This window comes from Macaca nemestrina, chromosome 12, assembly GCF_043159975.1.
Source record: "Macaca nemestrina isolate mMacNem1 chromosome 12, mMacNem.hap1, whole genome shotgun sequence".
Lineage (NCBI taxonomy): Eukaryota > Metazoa > Chordata > Mammalia > Primates > Cercopithecidae > Macaca > Macaca nemestrina.
The window spans coordinates 99,012,400-99,033,483 of record NC_092136.1 but is presented as its reverse complement, the minus strand read 5'-3'; the positions used below and the strand labels follow the sequence as shown (position 1 = coordinate 99,033,483).

Here is a 21,084-nt window from a genome sequence, read left to right as displayed (position 1 = left end):
TCAGTTATGTTTTTCCTATCTTTATCTCAAAGTTTGCATGTATTTGTATCATAGAGTATCATGTTTTTCCACTTTCTGCATCATTTTTCCCCTTTTTGGTGGTACCTTAGCAAAATAGTCCAACATGTCTGTATTCCCATGCCATTCATCTGCTGCTGAGCAAATACTTGCTAGGTGATTGTTTTTATCAGAGTGTCATAAATTTCGTGAAACTGAACAGTCAGTAAATCTCTTCTCTGTATGCAATAATCTATTGCCTAAAATTACTGAACAAATTAAAAATGAATATAGAAAAATTGAGTATTTTCTTAATACTCTGAGCTCCTACACATTTTAAAGTGTAAAATCCTCTGACATTTTTTCTTAGAAGTTTAGAAATACTAAGTAACATTTATTTTAAATGTTAGATAGGGTACTGCTGATTCTTTCACGCCATCTATTTCTCAACACAAGGGCCATACAAGCTAAGACAACAACTGGTTTCTTTGTTTTTGGATCCAATGCTCAGGAGCAAGTACATACACACATTCATCCCTTCCCTTGTTAAGCAACTGTCCACCATTCTGTAAAATCACAGAGGTAAAAAGGTAATTTTAATTGTATGACAGTGGAATGTATGTGACTCCAGCTAGCATCCTTGTGTTTGACACTTGTAAACTCTCTATTTTCCTCTCATCACAAGGGGAAGTCTTGGTCTTCCACTTGGCTTTTACTTTTAGTGTTTTCTATTGAGGCAAAGTGAATACAATGAAGAGCAGCATGCCTTTTCTGAGTTTGTCTAGTGATAGAAAAAATGAGAATGTGGAACCTTTATGCAGTTCAACAGTATTTCCTATTAATGACACAGCACTCTTGTTGAGAACGGATTGATCTGAAGAATGGTATCTCAAGATAAAGACGACAGAAGAAGAGGAATAAACGAGGTAATACTCTGTTCCCAGACTTAAATATAGCCAATGATCTGAAAAGCCAAGAAATGCTTTGTGGTTTGTTGAAATAAATTCCTCTTTAAGATCTTCACTTTGGGCTACAACATATTTGTTACTTTTTTATTGCTGATGTTTCTACACGAATTAATGGACTCTATTCTTAATTCAGTTTTCAAAATTTTCAATAGTTTAATATTGATTTGAAAACAAAAAAGTCTTTTCAGTTTTCAATCAATTATTTACTCCTCTTATGATGACTTTATTATCTGATAGAGAAATATGACATTTTAGCTAGTTGTGAACCTGTTGAATTGAAAAAGCATTATATGATCAATAGAACTAATAATTAAGTTTAAGATTTATTTTAGTTACAGATGGGACATTTTACTTATCAGACCTATTTGTGATTTGGTTCAGTGGCGAAGTCCAAATATAATGTATAATATATCTTTCATTATAAAATGTAAGATTTATTATTCATTTTATAATGACAGATGTATTATACACACATATATATGTACTACATATTATAAGAGGTTGTAAAATAATTTATATCCTTCTTGTTTTTTTGCATTAAGAAGTATTAACTTTGTAGAAGTTATGGACAATTATAAATGATGTAAAAAATGAAAAATATTTGCTCATGTTTCAGCAGAGCTAAAAGAAGCGTTGGTCTACTGCTCATGTTTTTGTAATAAGCAATATTACATGCTTTGTAACAAGCAATGCAGGCACTGTAAAATTCATTGAGTCAGTGGAATTTAAATTTTACAGCTAGACAGGAGGAATAAGTTCTAGCATTGTTATATACCACTGATGACTACAGTTAACAGTAATGTATAGTTTACAATAGCTAGAAGGAGAATATTTATCGTTACCAACACAAAGAAATGATAAATGTTTGAGATGATGGATATGCTAATTACTCTGATCTGATCAGTATACAGTATATGTAACATCAATGATATTATCAAAACATTACTGTGTATCTTATAAATATTCACAACTATTATTTGTCAATTAAAAGTACAAAAAACTTTTATCATAATTTCTTTCAGAATAGACAAGTGTAATATCTTTATTCCAATTAGGGAAGTACAGCTTGAACAAATAATTAGTCTTATTGATGTTATTAGGTGAAGGACCAGAAATGAACCTATAAGCACTTAACTGAGAGCTCACTCTGTGTTATACCTCACTAAAGGTAATTGTTCTTTATGAAGTATTTTTCAATGTTAGCCTCTTTAAAGCACTGTATTATTTAGAGCAGAATGTATTAAATTAAATTCTGCTCTAAATTAATAAAAAATTAATTAAATAAATACCTCGGTGTTTATGTTAGGTAAAGCAGTTTATAAAAATTATCAAAACACCTTCTTATCTTTAAAGCAGCTTGCAATCTCCTGATAGGAAAAGTAATTTTTGTAAAGAGATGTCCCAGCCGGGTGCAGTGGCTCACACCTGTAATCCCAACACTTTGGGAGACCAAGGCAAGTGAATCACGAGGTTAGGAGTTCAAGACCAGCCTGGCCAAGATGGTAAAACTCCGTCTCTAATAAAAATACAAAAATTAGCTGGGCATGGTGGGGTGTGCTTGTAATTCCAGCTACTTGGGATGCTGAGGCAGAGAATTGCTTGAACCTGGGAGGTGGAGGTTGCAGTTAGCCAAGATCATGTGACTGCACTCCAGCCTGGGTGACAGAGTGAGACTCCATGTCAAAAAAGAAAAAAAGAAAAAGAAAAAAAGAAGAAAAAATATGTCCCAAAGCATTATTTTGGCAGAAAATGATGTCAGCAAAAGTATAGAGATGGGACAGCTAATTATAGGTTTTGGTAGTACTGTGGCTGAATTTAAAATCTATCCATTGTTGTAGTTGCAAAGGAGCCTAGAAAAGAGTTGCTAAAGAACAGTTATGGAACTCCTTAATGGAACACTGCAAAGTCTGAAATGTGTTCTTTAAACTGTGGAAAGCATTAAAGCTTTTAGAGCAAAGAAATGACATGACAACCTTGAGTCCCTGAAAGATTATCCCATCAGAATTATTGACATGTTGGAGAATAGAAGGAGAGAAACCAGTCTGGAGAAAAAAATTTCCAGTGAGATTCCCTGAAGGAATGTTGAGTGAGTGATATTTAGAAGGCTACTTTGAATATGAGAAAACGGGCTTATTTATCTGGATTGTTTTTATGTGATTGAAGAAGACAAAATTATATTCTCTTCATTGGATCTCCACTGGATCTTCTGCTTACAGTGGAGGGAGAAAAGAAGACAATGGTATTTACACAAACATCTCTATAATTTTCACAGACATGAATTTTATTTCTTATAAAATCTGGCAATGCCTCAAAGCATTTTAAATTGACTTCTTGCTGCTATGTGTTTGTTTCTGTTAATATGTAAAAGGACTAGGAAAAAGATCAACTCAGAACATCACTGGCAAATGGGTAGGAACCATAGGTCAAATAAAAAATGTGTTATAAACATAAAGGGATGTTCAAATATTAAACATAAATTAAAATAAAAACATACTTTCTTTTAGAACAATTCTGTTAGGCACAGAACAAGCAGTTTGGTAACACTGTGTTGGCTACAGTGGGACGAGACAGACATTGTAATACACTAATAGTGGGAGTATTAGTTGGTATCTTTGCTATGGAGGGAAACTTGGCAGTAAAAGCAAAATTTTAAGTGTACGTTCTCAATGACCTAGCAATACAACTTCAAGATCCATTCATATAAAATTCATAACTAAGAATTTTAATTTCATATTTGTTTTCATATGAGAAGTAAATTGATGGATAGTTTTAGGTGAGGAACTATTCATATAAATCATGTATAACTTTATCAAAAGTACTCTTAAAAAATTACATACCTTTTTGTTATGTAGCTACCCAAAATTAAGAAAAATTGATACATTATCTATAAATAGAATGCTATATGTATAAAAAAATCTCGTAATGATTACTACTTCTGAGGGAGAGAGTTGGAATACTACTTTAGGAGAGAGGTTTAGCTTTAATTACATTCTTTTTCATAGCAATTTTAAATATTTACAATAAAAATAATTTTTAAAAAGATGCTTTAAGTTGTACAACATGTTTTGATACACATACATATAATGAAATGATTACTACAGCCAAGCAAATTAACATCTATCATCTCATGTAGTTACCTTTGTTAGTCTACTCTATTGGCAAATTCCCATAGACACTATGATATTACTAACATAGTCCTCATATTGTACATCAGGTGTCCACACTTATTCACTTCACATAACTGCAACATCTTTGTACCCTTTGACTTCCATTTCCTCATTCCACCCTCCATCCACCCTCACCCGGTACTCCCACTCCTGGTAAGCACTGTTCGATTCTTTACATAAGTAAGACACTGCAGTATTTTTCATTCTGTCTGGCTAACATCACTTACCAAAATACTCTCTAAGTTCATCTATGTTGCTAAAAATGGCAGATCTCCTCTTTGAGGATAAGTAATGTATAAGAAATTCACACAACTTCATAGTAAAAATAAAAATAAAAACTTGATGAAAAATGGGCAAGGACCAGAATATATATTTTTCCAAAGAAGACATAAAAATAGTCAACAGCTATATAAAAAGGTGATATCACCTTACACCTTTTAAGATGGTCTTTATCAAAGAGACAAGGGATAACAAGTGTTGATGAGCATGTGAAAAAAAAAAAAAAAGCACTTGCAATTTGGTAGAAATTTAGATTAGTGCAGTCATTGTGGACAACAGTATGGAGGTTTGCAAAGAAATTAAAAGCAGGGTTATCATATGACCCAGAAATCTTCCTTCTGAATATATACCCAAAGTAAATAAAATCACCATCTCGTAAAGATACCTGCACCCCCACATTGATTGCACCATTGTTCACAATAGCCAAGATATGGAAACAACAGAAGCTTCTGTCAATGAATGAATGGATAAAGAAATTTGTGGTACATTAGTCCCTCCTTATCCACAGTGTGACTTTCCACCGTTTAATTTACCCAAGGTCAGCTGTAGTCCACAAATATTAAATAGAAAATTACAGGAATAAACAATTCATATTTTACATTTGCACCATTCTGAATAACAAGATGAAATCTGCTGCAGCCACACTGTGTTCCACCAAGATGCAAATCATCCCTTCCTCTAGCTTATCCACACTGTGTATGCTACCTGTCCCCTGGTCAATTACTAGCCATCTCAGTTCTCACACAGATAATATATAAAAAATATAGAGTTTGGTACTAGCTGTGGTTTCAGGCATCCACTGAAGGTCTTGGAATGTATTTCCCACAGAAAAGGAGGGACTTTTGTACATATATTTATACAAATAAAATATTCATACTATTTCATACTTCTAATTGTGAATTCCATATTAGAATAAAAAGAGATGAACACAATAGTGTTCATTCAATCAAGATTCCTAGTCATAAGAAATACTTTATTAGGTGGTCTTTAAGTTTACAACACAACCAATGGAGCAGATCATTTGTAATCTCACAAAAAATAGGTAAAAAATCATATTTGAAGTCACTTTTATACAATATTTGACTCTCTATAAATGAAGAGTTAGAAGAAAAAGTTATAATTATTTTTATTACTGGAATGCAATTCTCCTTCAAAATAACTTGTTTTCATATATCCATCCTTAAAATGGAGTCTGTATTATTTTGTCTATGGGAAAAAGATTCATAAGGTGTATTTATTTTTTTTCAGGTTTTATTTTTATCTCATGAGAAAATTTGAATTCTTCTGGTGTGTTTGAAATGTAAGAATAAAGTAACTAATGATAGAGCCATTCCTACACATAAAAAAAGGAATGTATCTGAGATAGGTAACTTATTCAAGCATTAAAGACAAACACTAACCAACTAGGGATTAATAGTTACTAAAGGTAGTTAATCACAGAAGTACATCAAGGGACTTTTAATCAACTATTAAAGTTTAATAGATGTTTTAAAAAATCTATTAAACATCTCAATTTTAAGACATCTATTAAAATTCTGACATTGGCCCGGCACAGAGGCTCACACCTGTAATCCCAGCACTTTGGGAGGCCGAGGCGGGTGGATTACCTGAGATCAGAAGTTCTGCACCAGCCTGGCCAACATGGAGAAACCCCATCTCTACTAAAAATACAAAGAATTAGCTGGGTGTGTTGGCGCATGCCTGTAATCCCAGCTACTCTGGAGGTTGAGGCAGGAGAATCGCTTGAACCTGGGAGGCAGAGGTTGCAGTGAGCCAAGATCATGCCATTGCACTATAGCCTGGGCGACAAGGGCGAAACTCTGTCTCGAAAAATTAAAAAAAAAAAAATTCTGATATGTAGGAGATATTAGACTATATATAATGTCTACACAGGAGAAGTTATAAGAATTATAACTGAGAACACTAGGTCATTTCTTCCTTCTAAATTAATATTTATCCAAGCAACTGTATGGCATTTCTGAATAGTTGGCATTTTGATATGCAACATGAAAAACTAAGCCATGAATTTAGACCTTAAGAATGATTATCTTAGAAGAAAAATACATGGAACAAAGATTAAAAGACACCTTTGTTTCAGGTGAAATATCAATTCCAGGTTTGTTTGTTTGTTTTTAAATAGCTCATGGTATAAATATTTATTTAATGACTTCCTCACTAAACAGTACAAAATTGCTTTCTATCAGCTCCCTCTCCTGTCTGCTTGGTGGCTTTCTTCATCTTTCTTTTTTCCTCTCTATCCAACAGTTCCAGACCCAATAAATTTTTCTCATACCTTTTTTGAAAGAAAATATTCTTATCTGAGATTTCTTCCTTCCATTTCTTTCTGCTATATTATATCTTCTGCAACAGTGGAATAATCAGTAAATGTTTCAGGAAGAGGTTTACTTATTGGATGGGTATAAAGGACATACATACTTAAAATATTATATGATTTACCACACAAATAGTAAAATGTGTTTTTATTTTATAATAACTCATTGCCAAAGTAGCCAACCCAAAAAAGCTACCATAGTAATATATATCTATATGTCATTTTTGGAAAAATTTGTAAAATGTTTACAAGCTTAAATCATTGTATTTTTGCTCTAAAATACAATTCACAATTTAAAAGATTTCAGTTTAGATTTGTTTTAAAGAGTTAGCATTAGACACCACATTTGTAGCACAAGTCTGTTTCAAAATATTACTTTTTTAAAGTAGCAAAACAGACAATAAAAGTGAAAAAGAATATAATTGGGGAACATTATTAATTTCAAATGAATGTATTCTGTACTATTTTGTTATCACACAGGATTCAAAAGACATTATGTGAAATATCTTCCTCTACCTACAAAATAGAATCTATGCTCTAAGTAATTTTGTAAAGGCAAATGAATGACTTCCCTTTTCAGGCCCAACAAAACAAAATTAAAGTAAAAGGTCCAGAAGAGGTAATCACTGTCAAAATGAGCAAGTAAAATAAGGTCATTAAAAGAAAACATGTCACCATCAGCAAGTATATATGAATACACAGCATCCAGCCAAGAAAGTAAGTGATTTTATTCATATTTAGAATCCTAGAGTTATTGTACCCACGTATATTTATACTAAATTTAAATAATTTTATGCCTTAAAACGTATAAGGAAAAAAAGAAATTTTATAAGCATCTATAGCTGAAGATATGAAGTAATTTTGGTTCCTAAATCTACAGTCTCATTTCCTTCTTGCAAAAAGAATGATGAGTTACTAGTCAATATCATCTTTTACAGGGAAAGAAATGAAAACGTATAAAGGTTATTGTGTCGCTCAGGGAAACACCTGGGTTAAACCTGTGTCTAAGAAGCTCATGCTCTTTTTGTGACCTCATCATATGCCATGAATGTGGTTTCTTCTCTCTTCTCTCTCTTCTGTGGAGCTCATTCTAGATGCAGTTGTCAATCCCTAGATTTTCATGTCATTCCATTCTTCTCTTTGTCAAAACCTCATAACTCACACAGTCATAGAGTAACAGTGGATCAAAACCTGAAGAATATGCTTTAAATTCATTTACTTTAATTCTTTTCATTGAGAAATTAATAAACTAGGGAGAGAAGCAAGGTGACCTGTACAAGTCACAGTAAAGGGAAAAACTGGGAAGAAACTCAAATATCATCCAATATTGAGATAAATATTATTCTCTTGCTTTAGAACAAAATCTCAATTTTTTCAGTTTATCTCTTAGAATCCTCCAAATTTCCTCATTTTATATATTTTTAACTTCTCTCTTTGCATTAAAAGCATTCTTTCTGTACATTAATTAGCTTTCCTACCTTTTTCCTACACATTTGTTTTGTTTCTGCCTCTCTTTACAACAACTGAAAAGAGTTTGTCCAGGAAGTTAGTTTAATGCATCACAACAATGACCATTTCTGTTCCTCCAATGTTTCTACAGTCTTTTACAGGTATTTTTTCCTTAAGTTTCTTATTAAGCTGTGTCCTGACTGAACAATTTTCCATCTTTTCATTGTCAGTGGTCAAACTTCTCACTTCCTTTGAATCCCCAAAAGCATATGGTATCAAACATACTAGATTTATTAGAAGTATATATTCGAGAAAATTCTTTGAATAAAAGATGAGATACACAGAATAATCTTTAAATGCTGATGTTCTAAAGATCTCAATATCCCCTTCCACAATTAGAACATGATTATGTCTCATTTAAAAAAAAAAAACAAAACAGAATATTTTGGTAGACAGATAAGCTTAGAATGAGAATTGAAGTAAAATAAAAATTTCCTCCTAGACTTAAAACTTTAATGATTTTAACACTATCATTTTTTTTACCATTGAAAAGTAGATATTTTTTCTTGTATATTACATTATGACAGGTATTTTGTAGGTAAAGATTGTTTCTTGTCCAAAATTATACAGCTAATAAGTTTTAAAGTCAAAACTAAACCTAAAATTCAAACACCAAATCCTTTAATCCATATGGCTCCCTATGTTAGATATATTATTATAATTATTAAAATAAGGTTTACGGTGATTTCTGCCACTATTACTACTATTAGTATTTGGAAACGGCCATATAAGCAAAGCTTCATTGGCTTCATAGTTAATCCACTCCTGCAAAGTAAGTTTTATCAGCAGCACTAATATGTCATACTAAATAAATGAAAGAAATCAATCTTATTTATAACATATAGAAATGGCTTTTTTTTTTTTCCACAGCATCTCAGCCACATTCATTTTTACCTTGAATTTGGCTATATCATGAGAGATTAGATGGCTCCGAGATATTAAAGTGAGCAGTATAATGAGATGCCAAAAAACACAACATTCATTTAAAGTGGTTAGGTGAATCTTGGAACCAAAATCACTTTAAAATAACTTAGGCAATGGAAAGTAAATGCAGCAATTAGAGAACTAACGTTAGCATGAAATTGTCCAAGCTGGAAAGGCTCATTAGGAGAAAAGTTAACAGAAGTCTCCAGAAGGAGAAATATTGAAAATCTGCATCTTAGTCACATACACCTCTATCACTGCATATTTCACATTGAATTATATTCACCCTATGTGTGTATTTCCTCCACCAGGTTGTGAACTATTTATTCTCTTTTATATTCTGACTTTATACTGCCACTGTCCACAGTAGACCATTTCTGTGAGTAAATTAATGTTGAAATTGCTTTAAATGTGAAAGAAATTACTTTTCATTAATTTTACTTACTGTGGCACTTACTAACAAGACCACGTTAAAGAATGAGAAACAAACAAACTCAGTCATACATTTTTAAAATAGTTAATATGTATAATTTTCATAAAATCAATTCTGGATCATTTAACTTCAATCTCAAGTAACTACTCCTCCTTACTAAGATTACTGTTATTTGAAAATGTTAAAGAATTGAATGTAAGTTTTAGGAAAGTAAATACCTAAAGAAAGTAAAAATTCAAGAACGAAAATGACTATTCATTGGGCTTCAAGAATATGTTTTTATATTTTATTTGCAAATTGGGGTTATACACTTAGTATATAAAATACTTCAAATAAAATATTGACATTTTTAGTCACAGTCTTTCATCTCTACTACACTTATCGCGCTATCTTTAAATATTCAGTGTTTAAAGAAAAAGAGTCTTAAAACTTGAATTAATTCCCCCCAACACATAAATTGCTTGTCACAATTTGACAATTAAAGCAGCAGAAGAAGGCATCTGTAAAAGTAATGTAATACCAGAAATTCAGCAATATTTAAACTGCCTTCCACTCCAATGCACTATGGTAATTTTATGTTTTATCGTATTCAGTTCTACTGAGGAATTTTTAATGTATATATTCATTGTAAAATAATTTATATGACATTAAAATTAAGCATAGATAAACTTTGGTTCAGATACAATGATGATTAAATAGTATTACAGTTCCAAATTGTTCTCTATTAATCTCCTTTAATATTATCACAGAAAGACTAGAATTTATATACAAGTTGACATTTGAATTTTAAAACAGAATAATAGTGCATATTTCTAGAGATATATTCTCTGCTTTATTAGCAAATGCTCTAAAATCGTTACTACCTTTAAAAAGCCCATGAATTAAATTTTACCCAAAATTTGTCAAAGAAATATACTCTCATCTACATTTCTTGTTGAGTTTCTATTTGATTTAGGGCTTCCATTAAACGTTTATTACTAGGAAAAAAAGAAAACCTGCCAGTCTGGGAAAAATCAAAAAGTATTATAGGGCAAATGGATGTCCCCTTACATATATGCCATGGAATCAAATCACTTAAATCCTTCTTTCTACTTAATTATAACACTCTAAAAGGTTCCCAAGTTTCCTAATTAAAACTGTCAAAAAAAAAAAAAAACACTTCTGTCATTTGATGTAGCTGTTGAGTGCATACCAAGTTCATTGTGAAAAAGTTCCCATCTAGCAGTTAAGTTCTATAGTTGCTGGTTAAGAGAATGTGGGTACAGCAGTTTCTAGAGTTAATATAATTGGATCTTAAATTTCTAATCTTAAAAGACAATGTTTTACAGATAATCAGTGGCAACAAGGAAATTACCTATACTTATGTCCTAATATAAGGATTTGATGTGAATAGATACAAAAATAATCAAGATGTCCACAGTATAAAATAAAGTATAAGCTATAAATAGCTCTGATCTTAAAATTTAAGAGATGTGAGTTCTAATTCCATCTTTTGCATTACTTGCAATGTTGAACACATCACTTCACCTTTTTATACCCTTGTTTATTAGTGAATAAGCTTTATTGTGAATAGGTAAAAATACGAGCTCTGTATGGCCCCTTCCAATATTAAATGGTATTTATTGTCACTTTTTCCTAAGTGTCCCCTAATTAATCATCAAAAAATCATGAGATTTGTGCTGAATTTGAATGATATGGTTATTTTAGCATGAACTCTCATTCATCAGCTCACACATTAGAATAACAGCATCACAAAAGGAAGAAGAGAGTATTAAATAGAATTATGAAGCTTAGAGTTTCAATTCTCTCATCAATGCTATAATTTTGAAATTCATATCGAAAATACAAAATTAGAAAAGAAATAGTGGACATTAACAAGTTGTTTTAATAATTTTTGCTATATGGGAGATAATATTAAGCCAGTCTATATCTGTTAGAAAACAATATGAAGAGGAAAGTTTTAAAATAACAAAATAAGGCAAAATACAATACCTAACAGATTAAACATGAGACTTTTCACAATGTTTTCAGATATATTTGGGGTCATTCAACCTGTTCCAGTGCCCAGGAATTCCTATTATATTTAATGATCATGAAACTGTCAATTAAATAAAAAATTTATTTTTAGAAAACAATAATTCTTTTAAAAATTCCTATTGTCACTCACCTGTAATTTCTAATAATATTACTTTTAGTCATCAGGGATTTTGTCTAGTTTAGTAAATTTAAAGCCTGAAGAACATAGTATCTCAACAAATATTGCACAATTGAAAGTAAGTTCTTGCATGTAACTGAAATGGGAGAACCTAGGTGAATTAAAATAGTTGTTATAAATTCTTGAGTATTGCCTTTATAATTTGTTTAATTTCAGAAAAAAATCCTTCATAGTTACAAATATAAAATGAATTAAGAAAATAAAGATAAAACTTTATATACTTAAAAGTAAATTTCTCACAAAATCAACATCCCATTTCTCTACTATTTATATGATAAATAAAAACTCCTGCAACTAATGAAATATTTTTAAAAATACATTAATAGACCTGGTTGCAGCTCCAGATACTTTATTACTATCATTATAATATCTCTCGATGAGAACATCCCAGTATTTTTAGCCTCATAATGAATGCTTCTGCCAATACTCACAAAAGGAAGAGATTTCAATTTTTTTTCACCTATATAATCAGCAACATTTCTCTTCATAAACATATACTACATTTACTACTGGATAGTAATGGAAGATGAGATGTTCTCCTTTCTGGGTTGTTAGCAGCTGTAAGAATGATATGAAGTACATCTCTACTCCATTCATAAAATGTTTAAATATATATTTATACTTTTCCAGTCAATGGGTATGAAAGACAATTTTTGATCTTTCACATAAATGAAATATTTCTTGCCTAAATGCAATTGCTTTGGATACTGTTCAGTTTAGTCACTTTACCTTTAACCGGCTCCATATTTTCTAGTAAAGATATTAATCATAACAATATTTTTCATCAAAAACTCATAAAATGTATTGGCTCCTTGCTTTTTATCTAGGCCTCCACTCTGCACATTGAGTGTGAGAAATATTTGGAAACATGACTGGCATAAGAGGAAATAGGTGAGTCCTGTCAGATCTGTTATGAGGTCATTTGTGAAAATAAATAAATTAATTAAAAGTGGTAGCCATTAAGCAACAAGTTATTTAGATCATTATGAGTTTTTAAGAACCACTTAGGAAAAAAGAAAAAACAATCAACTTCACACTTGTGTTATAAAATGTATCTAATGAAACATTTTTTGAAATGTTTAAAAATGGCAGCGATCACAAGAAATTCTAGCTTAAGAAATACATGGGAAATGAATATGACTGTAATTTCTTAAGATTCTCATGAATGATAGATCTCACGCTATTTTATATTAGATTACAAATGGTAGATCCATTTTTTTTATTTTCATAAAACAGACAATCTTGATTTATTTTTCAGAATTACTTTGTGGCCTCTGTGGACATTTCCCAGCTCCCTGCACTGCAGAAAAGAGAAACTACCATACTTGAATAGCTTTGTAACACTTAATGAGCTTACGTGTGAGGAGGGTATAAGTTCAAAACTATAATATGCAGTACTCTGGGATATAAAACTAAAGACCTGTGTTTTAATTTATGGGGATGAATAGACATAAAATTATCTATAATTAGCTTATGCAAATATAATAGGTAAAACATAACTGAAGTTATACAGTGTTAAGTTCCTGAGATTCAAGTCAATGCTTCAGAATAATTTTGATGAAGAAATCAATTGTAAAAACCAGTTTTCTAAAAAAGCAAATACATATTTCCATTTAAAAATTGCTCTTATAGCCACTGTATTAAAACACTATATTTTGTGTCATTCAATTTAAATAAATCAACTAAAAACACTGTTTAAGTATCTGGGAAAAATATAAACTAATAATATTCAATTTATTAGAACCCTTCTAACGATACATATTTGAATCTCCAAAAATCATAAAACAAGATTACTTACTTGAGTGGGTACATATGGAACATAGTTCATAGTAGTTTTTAATCTTAAATCTTAAGCATTAGGAGTTTTCTATACTTCATTACTTTTTAAAATGGACCAGCCTCTAATGTGGAGTTATTGATCACAAATGCTCAGAAAATAGACCTCTGCAGTGATTCTACTGCTCTGAGCTTCCGACCAGTCTCTTTCCTGCTATAAAGTGTTAAGAAGTTCATGTAACATATTAGCACAGCCTTACAACACTGTTCTTAACATCTTGTGAGAAACACATGGCTCTCTTACTTTATGCTTGGATTGTCAGAAAGAAGAAAGAGATTAATAAAATCAACTCCTGAAGTCAGAATTTCAAGAAAACAAACCACATGAATGTATGAGTTTATTATTTAAATTAAGAGAAACAAATTTCCAACAACTTAGTAAAAATTAAAATACCCATATTTAAAAAGAAAGTTCAAAGACAATAGGTAATCAAGATAGGTGAGAAAGAATGGATTCAGCAAATTACATAATATCTGAGCCTCATAACATTCTGAATTAGTTTGACTGATGAGGGAGACACCGAACTCTGCTACAACTTTGTTTTAGCCAATCAAACTCTGTACAATCAAATCATCTTCACAGTATTACAGCCATCTAGAGAAGTTTTCATCGTTTTTACTTTAATCTTTACAAAATATGCCTTTATTTTGTCTAGAAGTAAGACAAACTCCAAAATGCTTTGGCCAGCCTATGTGGGCCCTTTGCCCTTTACTGACACCCTCTGGTCCTTATTGCTAAGTCAGCTGTGACAGACAATCACACACTTACCTCTACCCTGAAAGTGGTCTAGATTTTCTAAACTGTGAAGTAAAAGAGACATTTAAAGAAATACATATTAGCCAAACCTGGTACATTTCTAACAGATAGTGCTACTTAATTGGACACATAAGATTGAAGTAAATTTTCACAAGCTGCTAATTTTAATGATTCATCTTACATATTCTATATATAGATTCATGATCTGATTTCAGTATGGTTCCCTAAGAATTGTTTCAGACCACCTAATACTTGAAGTACTGACTGCTTACCTTGAGAAACATTCAGGTATTTCAGCTATTCATTTAAAAATTCCAAAACTGTAGCTTTTGTGATGTATTTCCAAAAGCACCTTGGTATACATGTGCCTCACAACTTACAAAGTCTGGCATTTAGTTAATCTATGTGATTGTATTTTTATCTAACTTTTAAGAATCTAACTTTCTGTTTAGTTGTCTATGGAATCAGAAAGAAATTAAAATTAGCAGTTTTTCTCCCCCTTTCTCAATTTTCAGAAGTTTTAAATAATTTAAAGGATACACCAATTCCTAAACAAAAACATTGGCACTTGTAATAATAATTTCACTGACTTTCTATTTTCAGATAGGCTTTAATATTATTCCTCACACTTCAGCTATTTTTCAAATTATATTCTTTATACTGCATTTTCCTTTTTGTAACTTTAACTTTGATTTTGTTTTTGCTTTTCCTCCCTTTAACAGACTTAGATGATCTTTGTATGTAATATCTTTAATTTGTTATCATTAGTTTTATATGACATATTCTTAGTCACATCTCTTTTCGATTAAAGTCAGAGCAAACTTATGCCTGTTAAGTTTAAGACCCAGTATACTAGTCCCCACATAACTTAGAATAATTTGAGCATGAAACAGGAGAATATGCAAGCAACCATGAGAATTGCCCAAAATTGACTACAGGCATTTTCAAAAACAGTAATGACCTAGTCATTATTTTCTAAAATACTAAGAGTCACAATATTAATCATAATGAACCCCCTTAAGCTCCCTGTAACGGTCATAAGTACTTCTGTAGTTCTGTTGCAATTTAACAGTAATCGATGATATCTGCATTAATTTTTAAATTCAACTATTTGTCTATATTTTTTAAATGCTAGTATTCTAATGAACATCTACTTCTTTCATCCTTATTTCCACAGTCGAAATTGAGAATCAAAGTAGAAGTTCTGGCCCTCTAAATGATTTTCTCTTTTAAATTAAGAAATAAATGAATTTAATGTAGGTAAGGCATTGAACATACAACAGTTTAAAAGTTTTTTGCTTCTCACCTGCATTTAAATTACCACATGAAATTATATTTTTCTTGGGAGAACGGTTCTAAGATTTAAAAGTAATATAGTTCTAACATATGTAGTGGATTCTGGTTCTTTCGCAAATAAATATAGTTGAAACAACGTATCGTTCAGGTCATCAGAGTAATTCTCAGCTTACAGTACATCAGGTTTATATATGTGCAGATTGATATTCCCTTCGATATAGCTCCACACAAAACATGTTAAGGATGTCTGAACATAATTTTTTAACCTATCACAATCCTATACAACCTTTAGAAAAAAGCTCAGCCTAATCCAAGGTACAGTTTTTCTCAGTCTCACGAACTTTGTAGAACTCCACTTACAGAGCATCCCTACTGAATTTTAACAAGTTATTGCAATGCCAGATACCCAATTATTTAGTCTCAGAAACTCATTGCTCAAACATAAGACATACATCCAGTACCTGAGAACATCCTATTTTCCGAACATTTAGTTTCCTTTGTAGAAACATCCTCACTTTATCCTGGCATTTATCGCCTTACAATTTACGTGTAGGAATTGTCTACTCTTATTTTGGGTGGCATTAGGAGATACACAAATGGGTTATATTTACTCTTGTTTCAACTTTTTGCCATAATATCCTAGCAGAAAATAAAATCGTGTTTTCTTTCTTATATTTAAAAAAAGCTTCATCTTACAGTTTTTACGTTCTGGCAACATGGCAAGAAAGGATGGCTTTGCAGAAGCGAGTGTGTCAAAAATCCTAAGTGGCTGGGAGATGAAGTGCACAATCACAGAACGCAGTCACTGGCAAAGGAATGTCAGCCACTTACCAATAAGATGCCAGACTCCACTGTCCTTCCTCTGTGACTCTCAATTCCTGTCTCCCATCCTCCTGCCCATCAGCACAGTTCAAAGAGAGCGGTTCCTCGGGTCCTTTGCAGCCTGTGGCAGAGGCGAATTGCGGAGTTCTTAATCATTCAGAGGGAATCCTCCAGCTTGCCCTGCCTCTTGCAGCAGAGGGGACCCAGGTAACGCATCCTCTCCGCCCCGAGCTTTAATGGCACTTTGGCTGCCGTCTTCTCGCAGTTCCGCTCCCCCAGCCGTAGTTGGTTATATTGGGAAGTAGGTGCGGCGCCTCCTCCGGCTGGTGTGTTTGGGGCTCGCGTGTTTTCCTCCAATGCGTCCGCGCGCCCCGCGCCCCGCGCCTCTGACTGGCTGTGTCCTCCCGGGGCGGCCCCTCGCCCCTCCCCGCCCGCCCGCGCTGTCGCCGGCGCCCGCGTCCAGCGCCTCACTGCCTCCTGCTGCAAAGGTTCATTTAGCATGTCCCCGGGCTTAACGAACTGTGTGCCTCCAGGAGGCTTCTCTGTGTTTCTCCACTCGCCTCACCAGTCAACCGGCATTCTCCTTCCCTGCTAAGTACAGAGGACTTGCCCCCCTCTCCCCGGCGTGTCTGCTCTGCAAACCCTCCGTATTTAACATTCATAGATTACAAAGCAAACGTGCTGGCTGGAGACACGGGAGATCCAGGCGAGGGTCCCTTCCTCCGCTCCTGTCTTCTCTCTGATTTCTGGAGTCCCCGGCTCACACCTCTGACAGCAGCAGCACAGACTGACGCTTTCACTTAGGTCGGTTTGAGACTGGACTTTTTCACTTTGTAGAATTTTCTTAAGTCCAGAATGGGAAGCACTTCTCTTTTGTTTCTGCACTCACGAGTTTCACTAAGGACTATCAGGCTCTGCCTGTTTATATTTCTCTTTGATTTGGGGTGTTGAGTCAGTTCTAAAAAAAAACCGAAGGAATGTTCTCAGACAGCAACCTTTTTTTCTGAATTTTTATATTACAATGGCTGTAATTGGAAAAATAACACAGGTAGTAAATCCACAGTGTGGCAGCTTTAGTGCCATTGTTCTGCCAGTCCTCCTCTCTACTTTTTCTTTTTTTTTCCTCTCAGTCTTTGAGTCGTTTTCCAATTCCCGCGATTGGTCTGATGGTAATTGGGTATTTGTTAAATAAATTATATGACATTTCCTTTGCAATATATGTCCACAGAGAATGTGGTTTGCACCTGTATTTAATGGAAAGGTAATCTCACTGCTTTCTATTTCTGTGTCTATATAAGAAACTGCATGGGAGTCTAGGGTCGCACCCCGTGTCCGCTGGTGTCCGTTTTTCATGTGTGTTTGAGAGCAGCCTGACCCTGAACTGACGCTGATTCCTCTGCTCGCTGAATCCCCTGATGGGGTCTGACTGGCTCTAATTGGCAAGGAGAGTACAGTGCCATGCAGCCTGTAGCTGGAAGCCGTCTACCACTAGCTCTGTGTTTTTTCTCTTGCAGTTTTTCTGGTAATTAAAATTAGTCTTTTCCTGTTTCTTGGCTGCTTATCATTCATCCAATGATGTACAAACACCCAGTCTCTGCTTTTAATCGCTACCCTCAGGATCGAGGCTGATTGCTTGTTCTGTAGCAAAGACAAATTTGTGTGCATTTAATGCTTCTCCACCCTTCCATACTTTTTATTTTCGTGTTCCTGCTTTCCAGTAATTAGGTTATCTTCTTTATGTGTTAACTGAGGGATCGTTGTGGAGATTCCCCTTCTGTGGCGTTTTCTCTGCCCCACTGGCTCTTCTCCTCTGTCGGGCTGTCGGTTCACAGAGAGAACTATCGGGACTTTTATAACCACATTAAATCACAAAATAAATTCAAAGTGTAGGAGCTCTAACGCATTCTTTTTATTGTGCGATGAGGTTTTTGTCTTTAAAAGTGTATAATTTAGCACATGTAGCCTGAAAGAGGGGTCGGGAGTGTAGAAATCTCTGAAAGTTGTCTTCCCTTCTTAGAACTCCATTCTATATTACCCATGACCTGATAATTTGGGCATTTTGAGTCATTATATCACACAATTTCTTTCAACTAACTTTGCTGTAGAAAGGATGTTAAGTTGGCTTATAAAAATCTATTCAGTTTTTAAAAAACAAATAAAAAATGTAGGTCAGTGAGATCAAGACAAAGGGTAAAGTGATAGGAGGAGAAATACGATGAAGCCAGAAATGAGGTTTATAGAGAAAACTGCATTGATGTTTTTGTTACAAATGGCGCTAGGCCTACCATTAAGGTTGTTAGCAGCCAATGTAAAGAAGGAAACGCCATCAGTCACATGATTCATGGTGCCCTCCTACCATTAACATGAACAAGAAAATTTACCTTTTACATGATGTAAATGGACTAAATATTTCTCCTTTCTTAAGCAAGAGCTAAATAAAAGCTTTCAATGTTTTTACTTTTTATAAAGAGAGCAATATTATCACAAGAATATGGTGTGAATATATTTTTGAAACAGGTAGATAATGTAATAGCACTTTTCCTTGCAAAGTTATCTGATAATTTAGAGGGAGGGAAAGGAAATGTTGAATCTGTTTAATTAAAAATAGTAAGGTCTATTTCTGTCAGTTCAAATTTAAAATGTTGACTTCAGTCATTATTTGGGGGTGACTAGGTTACCTGGCTACACTTCATTCAGGACCCAGAAAGAGTGACTATATTTATTCTTATTTATTTTATGACTTTTAATGTTCTAATTTGTAATAATATACAATTATATATTCCCTATTACTATCTGTATATGTAATAGACAAACTGTTAGTCTATCTGACCCATCTTTCTCTAGAATTTTGCTATTATGCAGTTAACTTATGTGCTGTATATTTTTAAATTCTTGTGCTTGGAGAGTAGAGGCTCTATAGATAAGGTACGCTTCTGTAACCTTTTATATCCACAGTGTTCAGGTTTAAGCAGGTCAATGTCTGGAATCAGAGAAACAACGGTGCTTAAAATAAGAAACAAACAAACAAAACTTCTTGTTAGAGTTCCACTAAAAAGAAAAGAAAAAAAAAACTAACTGTGTTTTCGAAGAAAACATCAAATCTTTTCACATATCATGACCAAGATTTTCTACTATTGACATGTGAAAATGGAATTTGTGAAATAGTTGTTTGGATGTAAGATTTGTATTTAAAACGTGTAAAAGTATGTATGCCCCGTTATTAAATTCCAGTGCTGTTTACTTAATAAAATGGCATTATTGAAAGATCACTGGTTTTCTCTATTTGATGTTAATGACATTTTTGAATTAACCAGCTCATCCTGTACCCTGATAAAATATCATTTGTACATTAAGTTAATTAAAACATTGTTTGTAAGTGGCTAAGTGGTTCACTAGGTCGCTTTCTCTATGCTATGGTTATGACACCTCAACCTAGCTGTCATGTTGCCGATCTGATCTTGTTGTCTAGCCATCTTTGTGTAAATGTCTTAATCTCTTTATCTCATTGTCCCCAATGGGCAAACAAGCAGATGCAGCACATCTGTAGCAGTTGAGTTGCCTCTGAGCTTTTGTCTTGTGCTACAGATTTTTATTTAAATCATGCCCTCCTTTCTCTTTCTCTTCGTTTGACTCAGATAAGGTTCTAGGTTCTAGTTAACAGATTGTAACTATTATTATGTTCCATCAAATCATAGCATAAATGTAGGGAAGCAGAGTAATGGTGAATTCATGTCTACATCTATCATCTTTCATGGATCACCTGCCTTGCCTACTGGAGATTCTTTTAGCATTTGATTTTCTGTTTTGATGTTTTAATCCTCTATGGTAATGTGTTACCAAGAATGGTGAATGTGTAAGTACTAAGATAAACATTAAGGGAAGCAAAATCTTGCATTTTCAATATATACCATTATTCCCTATAAAAGTGCAAAGTAACACATGAAGAAGCAAAAGTAAACTTTTACTTGAACTGGACAAAATATAATTTTAATTATATTTTGAGTTTCTTAGAAGATTAGTCTTAGTACTCATATCACAGCTGTTTTGTGAAAGCAGAAGTAAACATATCTTAATCAGACTTGGGAAATATACCAACTTAATTAATTTAACAGCTGCTTCAGTAAACAACACTAAAGAACATAGTCTACTTTGTGGATGTGTTGATAACATTGGCAACTAAAACTATTAAGAAGTATGAGAGAGGAGTCTAATTCGACTGTGGTGGTCAACCTTTTGGTGGTCACAGTACCAACTCTTACTTACTTACAGAAGCTGCAAATATCTAACCTCCTTTAGGGTGGAATTTATGCTCACCCTTTGTGACATTTTGGTCCAACCATTTATGCAAACCATAAACATTTGCAGTTAATTAAGATTTTAGAAAATAGAAGTAAGAGTTGAAATCTTACTAATTTAAAAGTAAAGTTTACTTTGTTTTCATCCAGTCGATTCCTTTAGATACGCATTTCTATTTTTTTTTCTTGGATATATTTTAAGTCTCAGGATCTCTATCAGTTTTAATTCACTTACTTTTACAGATGTCTAATTT

At 33.1% G+C, this 21,084-nt stretch overlaps 1 protein-coding gene across 4 annotated transcripts in view; it reads right to left on the bottom strand.

Moving 5' to 3' along the window:
- Positions 1–16,915, bottom strand: part of LOC105484296 (contactin 5) — a 1,362,583-nt gene extending 1,345,668 nt beyond the window's left edge. For all 4 annotated transcript variants that reach the window (XM_071075496.1, XM_011745800.3, XM_011745801.3 and 1 more), the window contains exon 1: positions 16,545–16,915. The gene's annotated coding sequence lies outside the window, so the exon portion shown is untranslated. The remainder of the gene's footprint in view (positions 1–16,544) is intronic.
- Positions 16,916–21,084: the final 4,169 nt, after the last annotated feature.